This window comes from Mobula hypostoma, chromosome 5 (assembly GCF_963921235.1).
Source record: "Mobula hypostoma chromosome 5, sMobHyp1.1, whole genome shotgun sequence".
NCBI lineage: Eukaryota > Metazoa > Chordata > Chondrichthyes > Myliobatiformes > Myliobatidae > Mobula > Mobula hypostoma.
In genome coordinates, this window is record NC_086101.1 from 21,831,097 (window position 1) to 21,851,542 (window position 20,446).

At 45.1% G+C, this 20,446-nt stretch overlaps 1 pseudogene; it reads left to right on the forward strand.

Moving 5' to 3' along the window:
* The window catches only part of LOC134347286 (zinc finger protein RFP-like), a 62,200-nt pseudogene that overhangs the window by 34,903 nt on the left and 6,851 nt on the right, over positions 1-20,446 (forward strand).

Below are 20,446 nucleotides of genomic sequence, written 5' to 3' on the forward strand. Positions count from 1 at the left end.
AAGTAATCAAGGGGTTCAGCTGGCATCCATATAAATCTGTCATAGTGAAGTCTGGCATTAACTGAACCCAAGTCCGAAGCAATGACAGAGTCCAATGTAGAGACGGAAACAAGAGATCATACATGGGAATTCCAGCAGAATATCGGTGGCTTGACTGAATGACCCCACAAGACGAAACAATCTCTAAACGAGGATTCCTTAAATAATCACAGGATGCAGCAAGTCCATACTGGTCAAAATCAACTTAACATGATTAAACAGAAAACACCAGGGATTAACCACTCTCGTTAAGAGAATAATTTACAAATTCAGCTGCCGTTTGTAACCTTCAGAGCACAGTGCTCTCCGGCTCATCAGACAGGCCGGAGGAGCTCATTACATAAAAGGCTGGATATCTGGGTGCGAGTAACACAACTGGAGTCTAATAAATATTAGAGATTCAGATGGTTTATATATAGAATACAAGATATCCAGATACTACAGATTCCAGCATATACACTCTCTTGCATGTCCAAAGAATACCCAGAGGTTGGGTGAGCAGTAAGGTATGTATGTATGGTGGCTTGGATGGAGGTTTGAACCAAGTGACACTGGACATTTTACAACATACAGAACCCAGTCTCCAACTTCTCATGTCAAACAATGAGGTCAGGTGATGAAAACAGTCCAACCTTCTATGCACTATCAATTACTCCAAAAGACTGGAAGTAGTGTAAATACTGAAAGGCTTTTATTAACAGTAAAATGGGTCCTCGTCCATGCTGTATGTCTGTCCTGGACTGAGGGAGGAGCAGTGGCACAATTGCCTTTATTCAGGGGTCTGTGGGAGGAGCCACAGGGGCAGTCAGCACAGGGGCGTGTCCAGACAGGTAACCCAGTTACAACCTATGTACATGGTTTACCACACATTTCTTTCATTGTGGTTATTATTTACAGTCAGCTGCTTACATTTTGCTGTGGGACAGCATCGTACAGCTGGAAAGGACCTGTCACTGTCAGTCTTTTTATTGTCTGATTGAAATACAGTGCAGAATGAAGAGAGAAGGTTTGGCGTGTGGCTGGTTGACCAGTGGCACTATCGCAGTAAGCAGGTTGTTAGTTCAATTCTGGTCTCCGGCAAAGATCCTTGCATTCCCAAGAATCACCTGCAAATGGCTGATTTACTAATCTGAGTAGATACAAAGTACTGGACTCCCTGTCAGTGGAAATTCAGGCATTGACCCCAAAACATTTACTTATTTACTGTCAGACCTGGTCATACCCACACTGCATTCTGTGGGGTCTTGCTGCCCAGAGGCTGCCCATCTTCTGCACAGCAAATCCCAGTCCTTTTCCCCAGGGGCAGCAATGATAAATATCTGAGGAGATCCATTTATGGTGAATAGTGGAAAGTCTAGGGGAGATGTCTGCTGTCTGTCTGGACACAGAGAATGGTTGGTGGCTGGAATACTTTGCCAGAAGAGGCTGATACAATAAGGGGATTCACAAAACACTTCAATAAATCCATTGATGTGGGAAAATTAGAGGGAGGGGTTAGATTATTTGTGTACTAGGTTTGTCTAGGTTGGTACAACATGATGGGCTGAAGGGCCCATAGTGTACTATACTGTTCTGTGTTCTGTTCTATTTCTTCCTAAGTTAGCACATGGCCAAGTGGTTAAGGTACCTGAAGGTCGTGAGTTTGAGCCCCAGCCGAGGCAAAGTGTTGGGTCCTTGAGCAAGGCATTTAATCACACATTGTTCTGTGATGACACTGGTGCCAAGCTGTATGGGTCCTAATGCCCTTCCCTTGGACAACATTGGTGTCGTGGAGAGGGGAGACTTGCAGCATGGGCAACTGATGGTCTTCCATACAACCTTGCCCAGGCCTGTGCCCTGGAGAGTGAAGACTTTCCAGGCACACATCCATGGTCTCGCAAGACTAACGGATGCATGCATTACTGAATGACAATAAAAGAGGACTGTGTGTCTTCATAATCTTTTTATCTATTTCTTCCATAATCACCTGGATCTTAAAACTAGCTTCACTGAGAGGCAAGCTGAGAAGGGGAAAGGGGCTAGGAAAATGCAGTCTTGTATTTAGACCATAAGCCATAGGAGCAGAATTAGGCCATCTGGCTCATCGAGTCTGCTCCACCATTCAATCATGGCTGATTCTTTTTTCTTTTCCTCCTCAACCCCAGTTTCCGGTCTTCTCCCTGCAACCTTTGATGCCATGTCCAATCAAGAACCTATCAATCTCTACCTTAAATGCACCCAACGACCTGGCCTCCACAGCTGCCTGTGGCAACAAATTCCACAAATTCAGCACCCTTTGGCGAAAGATATTTCTCTGCATCTCTGTTTTAAAAGGGTGCCCCTCTATCCTGAGGCTGTGCCCTCTTGTCCTAGACTCTTCCACCATGGGAAACATCCTTTCCACTTCTACTCTGTGTAAGCCTTTCAACATTTGAAAGGTTTCAATGAGATCCTCCTCTCATCCTTCTGAATTCCGGTGAGTACAGACCCAGAACTATCAAACGTTCCTCATATGATAGTCCTTTCATTCCTGGAATCATCCTTGAGAACCTCCTCTGGACCCTCTCCAATGCCAGCACATCTTTTCTAAGATGAGGGGTGCAAAACTGTTCACAATACCCAAGGTGAGGCCTCACCAGTGTCTTATAAACCCAGAGAGTGTTGTGTCGGTGGAAGTCACGGAAGCAACAGGGGCTACATCATTATGTAAATATTTAAGACACAGTTAGACTGATGTTTGGGTAGCAAGAAAATTTGGCTGATCAACTACGACCCTGTTGATCAAGGAACAACTTTATTCACCAGATACATTTACATATATTCGGAATTTACTGTGATGTGTTGGTCAGGACGTGACACGCAACAGAAAAACAGCAACAATATAGAATCAACATACATCAAAGTTGCTGGTGAACGCAGCAGGCCAAGCAGCATCTATAGGAAGAGGCGCAGTCGACGTTTCAGGCCGAGACCCTTCGTCAGGACTCGGCCTGAAACGTCGACTGCGCCTCTTCCTATAGATGCTGCTTGGCCTGCTGCGTTTGATGTATGTTGCTTGAATTTCCAGCATCTGCAGAATTCCTGTTGTTAAGAATATAGAATTATGTAAACAGTAAAGTTAGAAGTTAAATACATATAAGAAAGTGTGCATAAATACCAGTTTCTGTTTACAATGTCCACAATGATCTTTCCTGCCCGCTTCTTTGTTCTCGACACATGCCAATACGGCAATACAGGACTGAGAGGCCAGATGGTCTACACCTGTTCTTAATCCACAATGATGTTATCAGCGGGTCTGGCTTGCACCCTCCATGTAAAGACACCCTCCGGTCTCTGGGTAATGCTGTTTCTCTTGACTCCTCGGCTTATTATTTTGAGCTTGTGGTGACGGGCTTTGTGCCCTCATGAAAGGTCACGGCCAGAAACATCGTTTCTTTACTCTTTTCCATAGATGCTGTCTGGCCCGCTGATTCTGCTAGCATTTTGTGTGTGTGCTGCCGAGGGTTGGTTGGTCATTTTCCCTACAGTCACCAGGTGGCAGTATTGTACCTAATGTTGATCTTGATGTAAGGGGTTTCTTTGATTACGGGAATTGGGGAGTATCTTCTCAATTTCTATTGTCCAATTGCCCATCTTCAGATCTGTACACAGTGAACACTCCCCATCCTCAACTCTAACATGTTACATTAGGAAAGTTACCCGTACTGTGGAGGGGTAAGTCAGCCTGGTGAGGGTATTAGAAACACAGACTGCAAAACAGTTATTGGTGAATATTTGGGTACAACAGGGCAGGGGTGGGCTGAATAATTCAACGGAGAATGAGAAAATGATCCAACAGAAGTGATAGTGGAAGGGTGTCCTCATTGGTGGGGAAATAGACAGCAAGTGAGAACACCAAAGTGGAGAGGGTCAGCAACTTCAAATTCCTCAAGTAACATACGAGATGACTGATCCTAAGCTCAGCACATGAATCCAATCACAAGGAAGGTGAGTCAGTGACTTTACATTACTAGGAGGGTTAGACTGTCACCAAACATTTTAACAAACATCTACAAATGTCCTGTTGACAGTATCCTGTGGTTGCATTATGGTCTGACACAGCTATTCGAACATTCAGGAATGTAAGAAGCTGCAGAGTAGTGGACTCTGCCCAATGCATCACTAACACTCCCCTCCCCGACACTGGTAGTATTTACGTGAGGTACTGCCTCAAGTAGGCAACGTCTATCATCAAACCCCAATCAACTGACTTTCTTAGCTCCACCTTGGCTTCTCTGGGCTTTAAAGAGCACTCTTTAATTCGATCAGCCTCTGCCTTTCACAAATTCCACCAAGAGAAGTACATGATCAAGAACATGTCTCTGCTGAAACCTGGGCTGCAATCTCCCAAAAGGCTGGGTGACAGCTTCCCTGTCCATCTGCAGAGCTGAACCCAAACCTCCTTCTCCCATTTTGTTCCCATTCAGTTCACTGTTTCCCCAGCTCAACCAGCACAGACACACTGTCAGTTCACTCTGCAAGTCAAATGTTTATTACATGGAGAATATCTGCACATTTTTACACTGATTGCTTGATGCAGATATCACAATTCTAGAGAACAGTTCACTTCATTTTATTCCAACACCACGTGCGCCTGAACTGCGGTCGGTGGGAGAGAGTGTGAGAGAGAGCTGAGAAGGAGACACTGAGTCAAATTTACAGATTAGACGTCAATATAAACAGCCTCACCTGTCAGTAGCAATGGTAGAGAAGCAATTCTCACGTGGTGGTCTGGACCTGAAACATTAACGATGTTTCCCCCACTGCTGAGTGCTCTGGCTTTTTCTGGTTGTATTTCAGAGAATCGGTGCAGTGAGATCTGCTCAGTGGGTCCAGAGACGTCTGAGACCTCGGAGAACGTGTCCCACTGTGTTAAGTGGTGAGCAGTGTGAGTGGTTCAGTGTTGTCACCTGTTTTGTAATCAGATGGATTTAAGATGAGATAAAGTTTCTCAGTGAAACTGTCTGTGTAAGTGTGGATGTGACACATGTTGTCAGCATTGTAAAATGACACTTGGCCCCGCTCGTAATCTAGGTAAACCCCCAGTTTTCGGGGTTTAATTTCCAGATGGGAGATGACATTTCCCATCTTCATTAAATTAGAAAAGACATAAATGACCCAGTATTCCTTTGCTGGTGTGCAGGTGTGCCGTCCATCCCTGTCTACAGACTCTCTGCAGACACCCACAACCCACTCAGACTTATATCCAACATACACCTCCCAGTAGTAACTCCCACATCGAAAACCCTGTGAACTCAAAACATTTAATTTTATTACAAATCTTTTCGGGTGACCCTGACGATTTTGTCCGACAGTCACAAACTTCGCACTCATCAGATCCTGAGAGAAGATGAGCTTATTGTGAGCTGTATCCGGGTCCAGCGTCAGCCGCTCTGGCACTGAAAGAGAACAGTTATGATAAGAAAAGCAGGTGGAACTGCCAGGGTCCGAGCTGACAGTGATGACCATCGTCTCCTCCCTCAGCCCGGAAAGTGTGGAGCCCCTGGAGGAGATTTCAATTCCCACTGCTCCCTCCATCCTATTTAACACCGTACAACGTCACAGCGATTTATTTGTTACAGGGTAGTTCAATCCCCTTCCTCTGCCCAGCTGACTGTATTCTATGATGTTTTATGTGGCTGCAGTTCTCTGTTTAAAAGCTAAACGGGACAAGCCATGATAGCTCCATTCCCAGTGACACAGCAGCCCGTGAGGGGCCAGGGCCGAGTGGACATTTATTATTTAAGCTGCAGATGCTGGAGATGTGTACCCAAAACGGAAATGTATCAGAACAGGCAGCGTTTCCCATGGTGGTGCGATCAAAAACAAGAGGGTGGAGGCTTAAGGGGAGAGGAAGGAAATTTAAAAGTGATCTGTGGACTAAGCTTTTTACACAGAGGGAGTTCTTGCTATCTGGAACATTCTCCCAGAGGAAGTGGTGGGATCAGATACAATTGCCAGGTTTAAGAGACATTTAGACAGACATGTGAATAGGCCAGGCACAGAGGGATATGAGCTGAATGTGGGACGTGGGGATAGTGTACAGTAGATGGCCAGAGTGGGCTGAAGGGCCTACTGTACAGTAGGACTCTATGACAACAAGGGGCAGGAGGTGGGGCCTGTTGTGGAGATTCCAGAAGCATTCCAGAGCATTGTTTTGTCAGGTTGTGTGTGTTTGAAGCAGAAATGTTGCACACTCTGAACAAATGCCTGATGAGGGATGGTAATTGATAAATGTAGAGTGTGGATCTGGAGCCTTGGAGTATCAGGAATTACAGGGGAGAAGGCGGCGGGGCAGTGGGGAGAAGGGGAATTACAGAGAAAGAGAAAGGTACCTGGTGAAACCACGGCTCTCATTTCCTTCCACACTTTGAGATACCTCAATCTTCCTTCAGCCACATCCTCAGGAAGATCGACAGACACCACTCTAGGACTGGAAACCGGCAACTCACACCTACAAGGTCAGGGACAGGAATTAGTGACACACATTTCCAAAGACTCTGTCTGCACTTCTCACTGCCTCAGTAAAGCAGCCAACATCATCAAAAACCCCACCCACCCTGTACACTCTCTCTTCTCCCCACCCCTCCCATCTGGGAGAAGGTACAAAATCATCAAAGCTCACCACCAGGCTCAGGGAGAGTTTCTATCCTGCTGTTATAAGACTATAGAACAGCGCCCTTGTATGATATAATGGACTGAAGACCTCTCCGTCCATCTACCACGTCATGGCCTTGCAGCTTATTGTCTGTCTGCACTGCACTCTCTCTGTAACTGTAACACTTTATTCTGCACTCTAAGGCTGTTTTCCATTGTAGTACAGTACTCTGCAAATGTTTCTGGCACACTTATATAGCTGGAGTGCCTCAGATGTTTCCACAGTACTGTAGTAATTTTAGGTATTGGGTTGTACTACTACCGCAAAAGAAAAAACACATTTCATGATCTATGTGAGAGATGATAAACCTGAATCTGATATGGTTTTCAATTGTGGACCGAGGGTGGGAAGAGGGCAGGGAGAGGAGGATCCTGGTTGGGAACAGGGGAAGGGAGAGGGGAGGGAGCGGGCAGCACCAGAGAGACATTCTGGAATGATCAGTCAGCCACTTGTTTGGAATCAAATGACCTTGCCTGGTGTCTCAGGGCTGGGTGTGTCTGCACCCCGTGCCAATTCTCACCCTGGCACTCTTTCTCTGCCCCCTGTCCCACACCCTTCCCACAGTGCTCCACCCTCTCCGTTCCCAACATCCTTTGCTCCCACCAGCTTTGCAAACTCGCTCTCCACTCCAGTTTTACAAATGCTGTACTGTGTAAAAGTCAAAGGCATATGTGCCAATGATGATAACATTCCTGCTTCTCCCCCACCAATTTCAACTGGGTGATGTGGTACCATCCATTTTCATCTGGAGAAATCAGTACCCTGTATACTGATGGACTTCGTTTATAATTTCTTAGGGCCCTGCAAACCTTGGATTTAAGAAGGTTATTGTATTCCAATCATTACTTTGTCCTGGACTTAATTCTATGGGACTGACTCTTGAGTCAAAATAGGCTTACTCTGCTGCCTTGTCTTTCATAGTTCATGGGCTGCCACATAATTGGCCTCTTTCACTATCTCTACCAATTACTGTAACCACTTTTTCAACAAATTCCCATCTAATTCAGGTTCCCACAAGTCTGATCCAAACAAGCCCTCCAAACCTATCATGTCTTTTCTGGACATGAGTGTAACCTATCGATGAAGCCCACTGTATTCCTTATTATCATCAGTACATAAAGCAAAACTACTGACCCTGTTGTTCCATGTTGTTGCACTATTTTAGCCACCATATTTTTTTAATGTTCGGTTCCTCCTTTCCACGATTGCACTAGATTGTGGTCTACAGGGTAAATGAAATCTCTCCTTGATCCTTAACAATACCATGACATCTTGCATTATTTGGGCTGTAAAATGTGTGCCTTGATCTGATTCTAGATTCTGAGGTAAACCCTGATGAGTGAAAACCCTTTTGCAATAAGGTATTTGACATGGCTTTGGCCGTGTTAGGCTTAATTGGGAAAGCTTCCACCCAGTTGGTGAAAGAATCTACCATGACAAGATACTTGCACCATCCTGGGGTTGGTGGCAAAGTTCCGACATAATATATCTGTAAATTGTCCAAGGCCCCTCCTCTCGTGTGGTATGTTGGGGGGCTCCTTCCTTTACACTTCTATCAGGATTATATTGTGGACAAATTGAGCAAGTCTTGACACGGTGTTCCATGTTGTCCTTCATCCTAGGCCACCAACACATCTCCTTCTCTTTTCCAGGGTGCTTTTGGTGTCCCCATAGATCATGGTACCAATGGACCATCTGATTTCTCCCTCCCTCTGGGACCACAAACTTTCCTCACACAGGACTACTCCATCGTTAACATGTACATCCTTGTGCTCTTTGTATGTTTCCGAGCACGCTCCTTCTGTTTTTCCTAAATTTTTTATCATCCTTCTACTCCTCAGTTAAATCAATAACCTCAACCTGTTGTTCTTTCTGACTTCCCACCTCCCTAATGTGCAGCTGCCATTCCTGCCCACTGCAAGCACCTTGCTTTGCTAACTCATCAGCCTTCCTATTCCCCACAGGGGATAATTTTGAGTGGACTTTCACCTTTATGTCTCCTCTTTGCTTCTTTAAGTACATGTCACAGCAGAGCAGCAGGTGGAAGGGGCTTTCTGTCAACTGAAACAAACCCTCTTACTTCCCAAAGAGGCAAAAGTTTAGATTATGAAGACACGCAGTCCTCTTTTATTGTCATTTAGTAATGTGTGCTTTAAGAAATGATACAATATTTCCTCCGGTGTGATATCACAAAACACAGGACAGACCAAGACTGAAAAAACTAACAAAACCACATAATTATAACATATAGTTACAACAGTGCAACAATACCATAACTTGATGAAGAACTGTCTATGAGCATAGTAAAAATTTCAAAGTCTCTCAAATGTCCCACATCTCACACAGACGGGAGAAGGAAGAAAGACTCTCCCTGCCATGCCCGACCCGGTCCTACTCTGAGTCATCCGAAAACTTCGAGCCTCTGATCAGCTCACTGACACTATCCAAACGCTTCGACCTCAATCTCGGTCGCCAACAGCAGGCAAAGCCAGGGATTTTGAGGCCTTCCCTTCGGAAGGTTCTGGATCGCGCTGTAACAACAGCAGCGATCCTGTGTTTCAGAAATTTCTCCAGATGTTGCTCTGTGTTTTCAAGTCTGTCTCTATCAGATCAGAATTGTCCATGGCCCCTATTTAACGGATACGATATCATTTTCACTGGACGGCTGCACACGCGTGGCGCACTGCTATCTCTCCTCCTCCCTTTTGTTAGGCTATTACGAACGTACATACTATTAATTGGAGGGGAAGAGAAGATGGTGGCGCGACGCAGCGTGCACGGCAGCTCCGAAATGATATCGTATTTGTAAGAAGGTACCATGCACAATCCTGATTTGATGGAGACAGACGTGAGAAGCATGCAGGAACACCTGGCGAAACTTCTGAAATGCCTACTTCGCTGCCATTGCTGCTGTGCGATCGAGAATCTCCGGAGGGGAAGGCCCCAAGTCCTTGGCTTTGCCTATTGCCTGTTGCCGGGGCCAGGGTCAAAGCGCTCAGCAGAGATGGTGCTCGGTGCTCGGTGTCGGAGGGCTGGTCGGTGGCTCGAAATTTTCGGACGGACTCAAGCGTCGGCTGTGGTCGGGTGCTTCCAGGGTGCTGCATTGACAAGTTTGCAGCGCTGGAAGTTCATGGCAGGAAGAGAGTTTCTCTTCCTTCTACCGTCTGTGTGAGATGATGGGACTTTCGAGAGACTTTGAGACTTTTTTTTACCGTGCCCATGGTCTGTTCTTTATTAAATTACGCTATTGCTTTGCACTGTTGTAACTATATGTTATAATTATGTGGTTTTTATCAGTTTTTTTAGTCTTGGTTTGTCTTGTGTTTCTGTGATATCACTCTGGAGGAACATTGTATCACTTCTCAATGCATGCATTACTAAATGACAATAAAAGAGAACTGTGTGTCCTCATAAACTAATCTAATCTATTAGAAAGTATGACAGATTTGAGCAGAAAATATTTTTGGTTGCTAACCACATCTAGTACAGTTGCCACTTCTGCTGCCTGTGCAGTTATGGTGTTGAGGAACCTTGAGGTTATACAATGCCTGTTCTGGTGATCTTTAACCCCTACATATATACTGCACCCAGTTCCCCTCTCTCCCACCCGTAGTGATGAGGAGCCATCTACAAAACAATGAAAACAGGTCTTTTTCCTTTGTGTTTTCTCTTTGTTTCTTGTCGCTGTTCTTGGGTATTGCTTTCTAATCTCCTTACCCCTCTCCAAAAATCTATGCTGGCACTGTTCTTCTTTCAGAACCTTCCAGGAGTAACAGCAAAACTTAGAACAAGCAGTTAATTCCCACCATGAAAAACTCTTACACATTTTCCAGGAAACAAGGAGAAGAAAAAAAAAACTGCTTGGTGGGGCCCTGACACATTAACACATTGATAAAATTTCTTAAGGGCACGGACTCTTAAAACAGCTCCTGTTCATGTTTTTTGTCTCCCTCTCTCCCTCTTTCTTCCCTCTCTGTCCCTCTCTCTTTCCCCTCTCTCTCTTTCCTCTCTCTCTCTCTCTTAATACACACACACTTTCTCTTTCAACTGAACTCACGTGTGGCCACACTTTGCACAATTAAAGCATACAAACCATTCACACTTTAAACCATTCCAGAAAGTCTCTTGTGCCTAAGGGTTAAACCATTGTCAGAATACACAGTAACAATCCGATAACATTGAGGAAATGCATGACCCTTAAAACAAAGAAATGTCGGAAGTTATTCATCATGCACAAGTAAATAACATTCAACAAGCTTAAAGCATTAACCAAATTTCCAACATATTCTGACCCTTCTGTGGCTCCAATCTCTGATTTTTTTTAGGATTTAAATTACATGAACTGTCTACAGTTCTGGGCATAATGACCCATTTGACGACATCGGAAACAACAGATTTCAGTGCTGTACTGCAAACCTTGGATTTAAAAAGGTTATTGTATTCTAATCAACACTTTCTCCTGGACTTAATTCTATGGGACTGACTCTTGAGTCAAAATAGGCTTACTCCGTTGCCTTGTCTTTCATAGTTCATGGGCTGCCACATAATTGGCCTCTTTCACTATCTCTACCAATTACTGTAACCACTTTTTCAACAAAATCCCATCTAATTCGGGTTCCCACAAGTCTGATCCAAACAAGTCCTCCTACCCTCTCATGTCTTTTCCGGACGTGAGTCTGCGGGGGGTGTAACCTATCGATGAAGCCCACTGTATTCCTTATTATCATCAGTACATAAAGCAAAACTACCTACCCTGTTGTTCCATGTTGTTGCCATTTTAGCCATCATATATTTTTTAATGTTCGGTTCCTCCTTTCCGCAATTTCGCTAGACTGCGGTCTATAGGGCACATGAAATCTCTCCTTGATCCTTAACAATGCCATGACACCTTGCATTATTTGGGCTGTAAAATGTGTGCCTTGATCTGATTCTAGATTCTGAGGTAAACCCTGATGAGTGAAAACCCTTTTGCAATAAGGTATTTGACATGGCTTTGGCCGTGTTAGGCTTAATTGGGAAAGCTTCCACCCAGTTGGTGAAAGAATCTACCATGACAAGATACTTGCACCATCCTGGGGTTGGTGGCAAAGTTCCGACATAATATATCTGTAAATTGTCCAAGGCCCCTCCTCTCGTGTGGTATGTTGGGGGGCTCCTTCCTTTACACTTCTATCAGGATTATATTGTGGACAAATTGAGCAAGTCTTGACACGGTGTTCCATGTTGTCCTTCATCCTAGGCCACCAACACATCTCCTTCTCTTTTCCAGGGTGCTTTTGGTGTCCCCATAGATCATGGTACCAATGGACCATCTGATTTCTCCCTCCCTCTGGGACCACAAACTTTCCTCACACAGGACTACTCCATCGTTAACATGTACATCCTTGTGCTCTTTGTATGTTTCCGAGCACGCTCCTTCTGTTTTTCCTAAATTTTTTATCATCCTTCTACTCCTCAGTTAAATCAATAACCTCAACCTGTTGTTCTTTCTGACTTCCCACCTCCCTAATGTGCAGCTGCCATTCCTGCCCACTGCAAGCACCTTGCTTTGCTAACTCATCAGCCTTCCTATTCCCCACAGGGGATAATTTTGAGTGGACTTTCACCTTTATGTCTCCTCTTTGCTTCTTTAAGTACATGTCACAGCAGAGCAGCAGGTGGAAGGGGCTTTCTGTCAACTGAAACAAACCCTCTTACTTCCCAAAGGGGCAAATGTTTTGTAAGGCTATTACAAAAGTACATACTATCAGAAAGTATGACCGATTCGAGCAGAAAATATCTTTGGTTGCTAACCACATCTGGTACAGCTGCCGCTTCTGCTGCCTGAGCAGTTATGGAGTTGAGGAACCTTGAGGTTATTCAATGCCTGTCCTGGTGATATTCAACCTCTACATATATACTGCCCCCACTTCTCTCTCTCATCTGTACTGATGAGGAACCATCTACAAAACAATTGAAACAGGACTTTTTCCTTTGTGTTTTCTCTTTGTTTCTTGTTGCTGTTCTTAGGTATTGCTTTCTAATCTCCTTACCCCTCTCCAAAAATCTAAACTGGCACCGTTCTTCTTTCGGAACCTTCCAAGAGTAACAGCAAAACTTAGAACAAGCAGTTAATTCCCACCATGAAAAACTCTTATACATTTTCCAGGAAACAAGGAGAAGAAAAAAACTGACTGGTGGGGGCGGACATTGATACAATCTCTTAAGGGCACGGTCTCTTAAAACAGCTCCTGTTCATGTTTTTTTGTCTCCCTCTCTCCCCCTTTCTTCCCTCTCTGTCCCCCTCTCTGTCCCTCTCTCTTTCCCCTCTCTCTCTTTCCTCTCTCTCTCTCTCTCTCTCTCTCTCTCTTAATACACACCCACTCTCTCTTTCAATTGAACTCACATGTGGCCACATTTTACACAATTAAAGCATACAAACCATTCACACTTTAAACCATTCCAGAAAATCTCTTGTTCCTAAGGGTTAAACCGTTGTCAGAATATACAGTAAGAACCTGCTAACATTGAGGAAATGCATGACCCTGGCCTAAGCCCCTATAACAAACAAATGTTGGAAGTTATTCATCATGTACAAGTAAATAACATTCAACCAAATTTCCAACATATTCTGACCCTTCTGTGACTCCAATCTCTGATTTTTGTTAGAATTTATATTACATGAACTGTCAGCTCTACAGCTCTGGGCATAGTGACCCATTCGACCACATCGGAAACAACAGATTTCAGCGCTGTACTGCCCATGACAACAGCTTGCCTGAGGGGGTGAAGGTGCACTCCAGCATTGTGTTACTCCTCTTCTGCAGTCTCTCTGCTGGCTTCTGTCCTGGCCTGCATAATGCCCCGTGATATTCCATGTATTTTCTCAAAGGGAAAACACCTTAGCTGCCTCGAGAGTATTCCTAAAGTTAAAGTCTACCTCCCACATTTCCTTCTCCCATGCTCTGATCATTTTCCTAAGTACCCATGCCTCACTATGTGTAGGATCGCTGGGATCAAGCAGTTGCAACACTTACGTAGATTTGTCAGTGTTGTGAGACACAAATTTCCTTAACCATCTATTTGTGGGTTCTGGTTGTGATCCAATGTTGATCCTTAGACCCACTGGAACACTATCCAAGATGGGACACAAATGTGATCCAGGACCAGGTTGATGGACGGAGCTGTGAGACCAGGACTGAATTTGAGAAGATGCACCAGTTCCTGCATGAGAGGCAGCAGTAGATGGAAGCAGAGCTGCAGAGAGAAGCGGACAAAATCCTAACACAACTGGAAAACAACTTAAAGAGAACAGTCCACGAAATCTCTTCTCTTGAAGGAGCAATACAAGATGTAAAAGTGAGATTGGAATTTCAAGATCCCCTAGGGCACCTTGAGGTACTGGAAGTGTCACTTTCTTGTCTGGGGGATATAAACTGTCTTAAATAACTGTGAGTGAAATTAATTATGTTGGCAAATAAGATCAAAACACCTTCCTAAATACAGTCAGTTCAGCAGAAAATCCAAAGCATTCAGGCACTAGGCAGTAGTGTTTCACACCCTTCCCTTTTCTCTTTGGCACTGGGTTTGACCACTGTGTGATTGCTGGAATTACGATGGTCCTCTGCCATTGATAACAATCCAATCCTGTGTAAGGTGTGGAAATCCCAGTGCAGTTCCTTGAAGTAGCACCAGGTGGCGCCCTCAGCACCAGGTGAGTGAGGATTGTTTCAGCCCAAATAATTACCATGGGGGCACCAGGGTAGCGTAGCAGTGAATGTGATGCCTTGCATTGAAGTTCGGAGTTCACTTCCAGTGTCCTCTGTAAGAAAGCTTGCACATAATTCCTGTCTGCACATGGGTTTCCTCTGGGCTCTTGCCAGAATTTGTGAGCCAGTGGGGAAGCGGGGCCAGGAATGGGCTGCCCCGATTCATGCTGGCAAACCCGCCCTGCTTCCACACAGACACAGATAATGTGTTTCCTCTCCAAATACCCCTCTCCCAAAACCAGTCCCACATTCCTGTGGAATGTCCAACTCTGCTTTTGCCTCTGGCTGCTTCTGATCAGATCTCCAACAAAGCAACCGTGAAATCTACCTTTCTCTCCTCTTATCTCATCTCCCTTCCTCTCCCCACCCTCCCCTGCCTCTCTCAGCTCCCAATGTAATTTGTACCCACATCCTGACTACTGCTCAGAGGCCTGTATGTAACTCCCATCAGGGTCTTTTTGCCTTTGGAGTTCCTTATCTCTACCTACAAGGATTCTACAACTTCCAATCCTACGTCACCTCTTCCTAAGGTTTTGTTTGAATTTTTTTTTCCCAATTGAGCCAACCCCTCCTCTCTGCCTACCTGCCTGTCCTTTCGATACAATATGTATCCTTGGATATTGAGCTCCCAACTATGACCTTTTAGCCACGACTCAGTGATACCTATACTGTTATAACTGACCAATCTGTAACTGTGCTACAAGATCATCTACCTTATTCTGTTTACTGTGTGCATTCAAATATATCACCATCAATATTGTTCACCCTTCATGATTTTGTCCCTGTTACACTGCACTCATTCCACTGACTGCAATTTTTCTGTATTGTCCACCTGTCCTTCCTGACAGTCTCACTACACACTGCCTCTTTCTGTGTACCAAATGCCCATCCTCACCCCACCCCCGATCACTCAGTTTCCCTTTCCCCTGCCAAATTACTTAAAACCCTGCCCAGTAGTTCCAGCAAACATGCCTGCACGGATATTGGTCCCCCTCGTTCAGGTGTAACCCACCCTCTTCTGTCATACCTTCCCCAGAAAAGGCCCCGATGATCTTGAAATCTGGACCCCTGCCCTCTTCATCAGTTCCTCAGCCACACGTTAATTGGCTGAAGCATCCTATTCTTACACTCCCTGGTGTGTGACAAAGGCAGCAATCCAAAGATTACTACCCTGGAGGTCCTGCTTTTCAGCTTTCAACATAGCTGACAAAATTCTCTCTGCAGGACCTCTTCCCTTTTCCTACCTGTGTTGGGGCTTTTGTAACCTATGTTCCTCTGAGGCAGCTGGACTGTGGAGATGAGAGGGAGGAGCCAGCTGGTGGTTCCAATGCATCAAAGTCACGCCACTTTCGCGGGGCAGGGTTGGTGTGGGTGGGGCAGCACAGTGACACAGTGGGTCGAGGGGCTTTAGCACAGCTTGAGTGACCCAGGTTGAATGGAGACCTTTATTGGTGCTGTCTGCGTGGAGTTTTGCATTCTTGTTATACCCACCTGGTTTCCTTCACCCCACCCACAAATATCTGAAAAGCATGTCAGGTAATAGCCTAACTGGCCACTGTAAACTGTCCCCAGAGGGTAGATAGACGGGAGCTGATCGTAATGTGGAGGGAATGAAATGGCATTAGTTGTTAGTGGGTGTTCGATGGTCAGTGTGGACACAGCGGGTGAAGGGTCAACAAAATGGAAGAGGAACTGTTTCACACAAAGTGCTGGTGAAACAGTGTCACATGAAGTTCTTGGGGAACCTCACGCAAAATGCTGGAGGAAATTCTTTCACACGGATCACTGGAGGAAGTGTTTCACGCAAGTGCAGAGGGAACTCTTTCACACAAGATGTTTGGGGAATATTTTATCCAAGAATGCAGGGTGATTTCTTGCACACAAATTGTGGCAGGGACTTTTCCGCACAAAATGCAGGAGGAATGTTTTCACACAAAATGCAGGGGGAGCACTTTCACGTAAACTGCAGAAAGAACTGTTTCACTCAAAACTTTTCAAAGTTCAAAGGTTCAAAGGTCCAACTCAATGTCAGAGAAATGTATACAATATACATCCCGAAATGCTTTTTCCTCACAAACATCCACGAAAACAGAGAAGTGCCCCAAAGAATGAACGACAGTTAAATGTAAGACCCCCAAAGCCCCCCACCAGCTCCCCTCCCTCCCGCACGTAAGCGGCAGCGAGCAACGATCCTCCCTCCCCCCACCAGCAAAAAAAAGCATTGGCACCCACCGCTGAGCACTCAATCGTGAGCAAAGCAATAGCAAAGACGCAGCCTTGCAGTTATCTCAAAGACTTTGCATTCCAGCCGGCATTCGAAATACCGCAGGTACTCTCTCTCCCTAATAAGGGAGGAGGAGGTGTCTCCATTTTTTCCCCAGCGAGTAGGGGACATAACAACAATCCGCTGGTTTATGATGTTAAAAGTCCATTACACCGCTTTTTCCAAGCTGTGTTCCCAAAGATCTCAAAGATCCCGGGTCTTTGGGCGCACAGCAGTAGATTTTGCAGTAGATATCATTGGGCTGATATAAGCGTAAGAGGTCATTGATTGGTGATACAGTGGTAATCAGCCTGGGGCCAATAAAAAGTAAGGTGTAAGCAGAGCGGCTATTGTGTGAGCGGTGCGTTGTTAGAGTGGTTCGGATTTGGCTCAACATGCTTGGGTGAGAATGGGCTTGGGCAGGCACAAACAGAAGTTCTAGGTAAGTAAGAAAGTTGCCAGTAACCTTTTCTCTCTGTTAGTACTTGGAGCTAGTGCACTGAGAATGAATCTGGTGGTAGTGGTATGTTCCTTGTGTGAGACGTGGGAAATTTGTGAGACCTCCAGTCTCCCTGATAACTACATCTGCATGAAGACCTCACTTGGAGTACTGTGGGCAGTTTTGGTCTCCTTATTTAAGAAAGGATGTGCTGACGTTGGAGAGGGTACAGAGAAGATTCACGAGAATGATTCCGGGAATGAGAGGGTTAGCATATGAGGAACGTTTGTCCACTCTTGGACTGTATTCCTTGGAGTTTAGAAGAATGAGGGGAGACCTCATAGAAACATTTTGAATGTTGAAAGGCATGGATAGAGTGGATGTGGCAAAGTTGTTTCCCATGATGGGGGAGTCTAGTACGAGAGGGCATGACTTCAGGATTGAAGGGCGCCCTTTCAGAACAGAAATGTGAAGAAATTTTTTTAGTCAGAGGGTGGTGAATCTATGGAATTTGTTGCCACGGGCAGCAGTGGAGGCCAAGTCATTGGGTGTAATTAAGGCAGAGATTGATAGGTATCTGAGTAGCCAGGGCATCAAAGGTTATGGTGAGAAGGCGGGGGAGTGGGACTATATAGGATAAAATGGATCAGATGATAAAATGGCGGAGCAGACTCGATGGGCCGAATGGCCTACTTCTGCTCCTTTGTCTTATGGTCTTATGGTCTATGTGCATCGAGCTGCAGCTCCTTAGAGAGGGTGCTAAGGAACTGTAACTGCGGCTGTATGACCTTCATCTCGTAGGGGAAAACGAGGAGGTGGTAGACAGAAGATACAGGGAGGTACAGCAGGTAGATACCTGGGTGACTGTCAGGGGAGATAAAGGGAATAGGCAGACAGTGCCAAGTACCGCAGTGGCAGTTCGCCTTGATAATAAGTATACCATTTTACATACTGTTGGGGGAAACGACCACCGGGGGAAGCCACAGTGATTGGGTCCGTCTCTCCGTGGCTCAGAAGGGAAGGAAGGAAAAGAGGATTGCAGTTGTGATGGGGGATTCCATAGTTAGAGGAGCAGACAGCAGGATCTGTGGACATGAAAGTGACACCCAGATGGTATGTCACCTCCCAGGTGCTCAGGTCAGGGATGTGTCAAATCGGTTCCACAATATTCTAAAGGGGGAGGGTGACAGCTGGACGTTGTGGTGGTTATTGGTGCAGACTGCATAGGCAGGAAAAGAGAGGAGGTCCTGAAGAGAGAATATAGAGAGTTAGACAGCAAGCTGAAAAACTCCAGTATAGTAATCTCTGAATTGCTGCCTGTACCACTTACTATGACCTAGGTGAGAGGGTCCTTAAAAATGGATGCCATCTTTTTGATGCATTGCCTTTTGACGATGTCCTCAGTGCTGAGAGAGGGGGATTGCCATGATAGAGCTGCCTGGGTCTGCAACCTTCTGCAGCTTTTTCTGATTCTAGAAAGTGGCCCTTCCTCACAACGTAATTTAAACATAAATTATACACAACTTTTATTTGGAAGAATATTATTAAAGCGAAGTCCATCTTGGTTCAAGAGATCAAAGTGATGCTAAACTGATTTGGGTTTTGCTGATTGTTTCAGGAACTGAATGATTGAAGGGCAGTAGCTGTTCAAACAGTTCATTTCCTGAGGAGAAGAGAAGAGAGGTTTTGTGGATTTGGAGAAGTAACCCCAGAGTGAAGGGTCTGGCTGTGGAACAGTATTTAAATTCAGTCCACAAAAGCCAATTCAGGAAAAGACAGAAAACTGGAAAACATTCAAATGTTTTTCTCTGGTTGAATGTTTAGCCTTCGTACTCCAGCCCTCACTGAATCCTTCCAGAGATTTTCAGTGACTGTGTCTCTCAATTCTATTCTCTCTCTTCCCTCTCAGGATATTCAAGCCCATTTGAAGTGGTGAGTAAATTTTGGCTGAAATTCTGAGACTAGGTTGCTGTTGTGTCTCTAATGTATGTTGGCAATTGATTTATTATTGTTACATGAAACCTTGTTTTGCATGACTCCTGTACAGATTATTGAGATACAGTACTATGCAAAAGTCTTAGGCAACCTAGCTATATATATATATATATATATATATATATATACACGGGCCTAAGACTTTTACACATTGCTGTGGAGCGGAGAAAGAGTTTGCATATCTGGTGGGAGAAAAAGATGCTGGGACTGGAGAGGGTGGAGTGCGGCGGGAATGGTATGCGATAGGTGGCAGAGGAGTGCCAGGGTCAGGGGAAGGGACAGGTGCAGACACACCCAGCCCTGAGACAACAGGCAGGTCATTTGATTCCAAATAATTAATAAATTAAACATTACAGAATGTCTCTCTGGTGCTTCCCGCTCCCTTCCTCTTTTCCCAACCACAATTCCCCTCTCCCTGCCCCCTTCCCACTCTCAGTCCACAATAGAAACCCGTGTCAGTTTTAGGTTTGTCATCACTGGCATGTGTCATGAAATTCGTTCTTCTTCTTTTGCGGCAGCAGTACAATGCAGTACATAAAATTACCACCGTACTGTGTAAAAGTCTAAGGCACTCTGGCTATATAAATGTGCCTAAAACTCCTGCACAGTATTGTATTACAATGGAAAACAGCAACAGAATGCAGAATGAAGTGTTACAGTCTCAGCGAGAGTGCAGTGCAGACAGACAATAAGCTGCAAGGCCATGACGTGGTAAAAGGACGGAGAGGTCTTCAGTCCATTATATCATACAAGGGGGCTGTTCAATGGTCTTATAACAGCAGGATAGAAATTCCTGTTGAACCTGGTGGTGTCTGATGGGAGGGGTGGGGAGAAGAGAAAATGTCCAGGGTTGGTGTGATCTTTAATTACATTAGCTGGCTTACTGAGGCAGTGAGAAATGTAGACAGTCTTTAATACCTCACCCTGACTTTGTAGGTGTGAGTTGCCGGTTTCCAGTCCTGGGGTGGTGTCTGTCGATCTTCCTGAGGATGTGGCTGAAGGAAGGTTGAGGTATCTCAAAGTGGGGAAGGAAATGAGAGCCATGGTTTCACCAGGTACCTTTCTCTGTAATTCCCCTTCTCCCCACTGCTGTGCCATCTCCCCTGTAATTTCAGATAGTCCAAGGCTCCAGATGCCACACTCTACCATCTCGCATCAGGCATGTTCAAAGTTCATGGTACATTTATTCTCAAAGTATGTATAAATTATACAACCATAAGACACAGGAGCAGAATTAAGCCATTTTCCCCACTGAGTCTGGTCCGCCATTCAATCATGGTTGATCC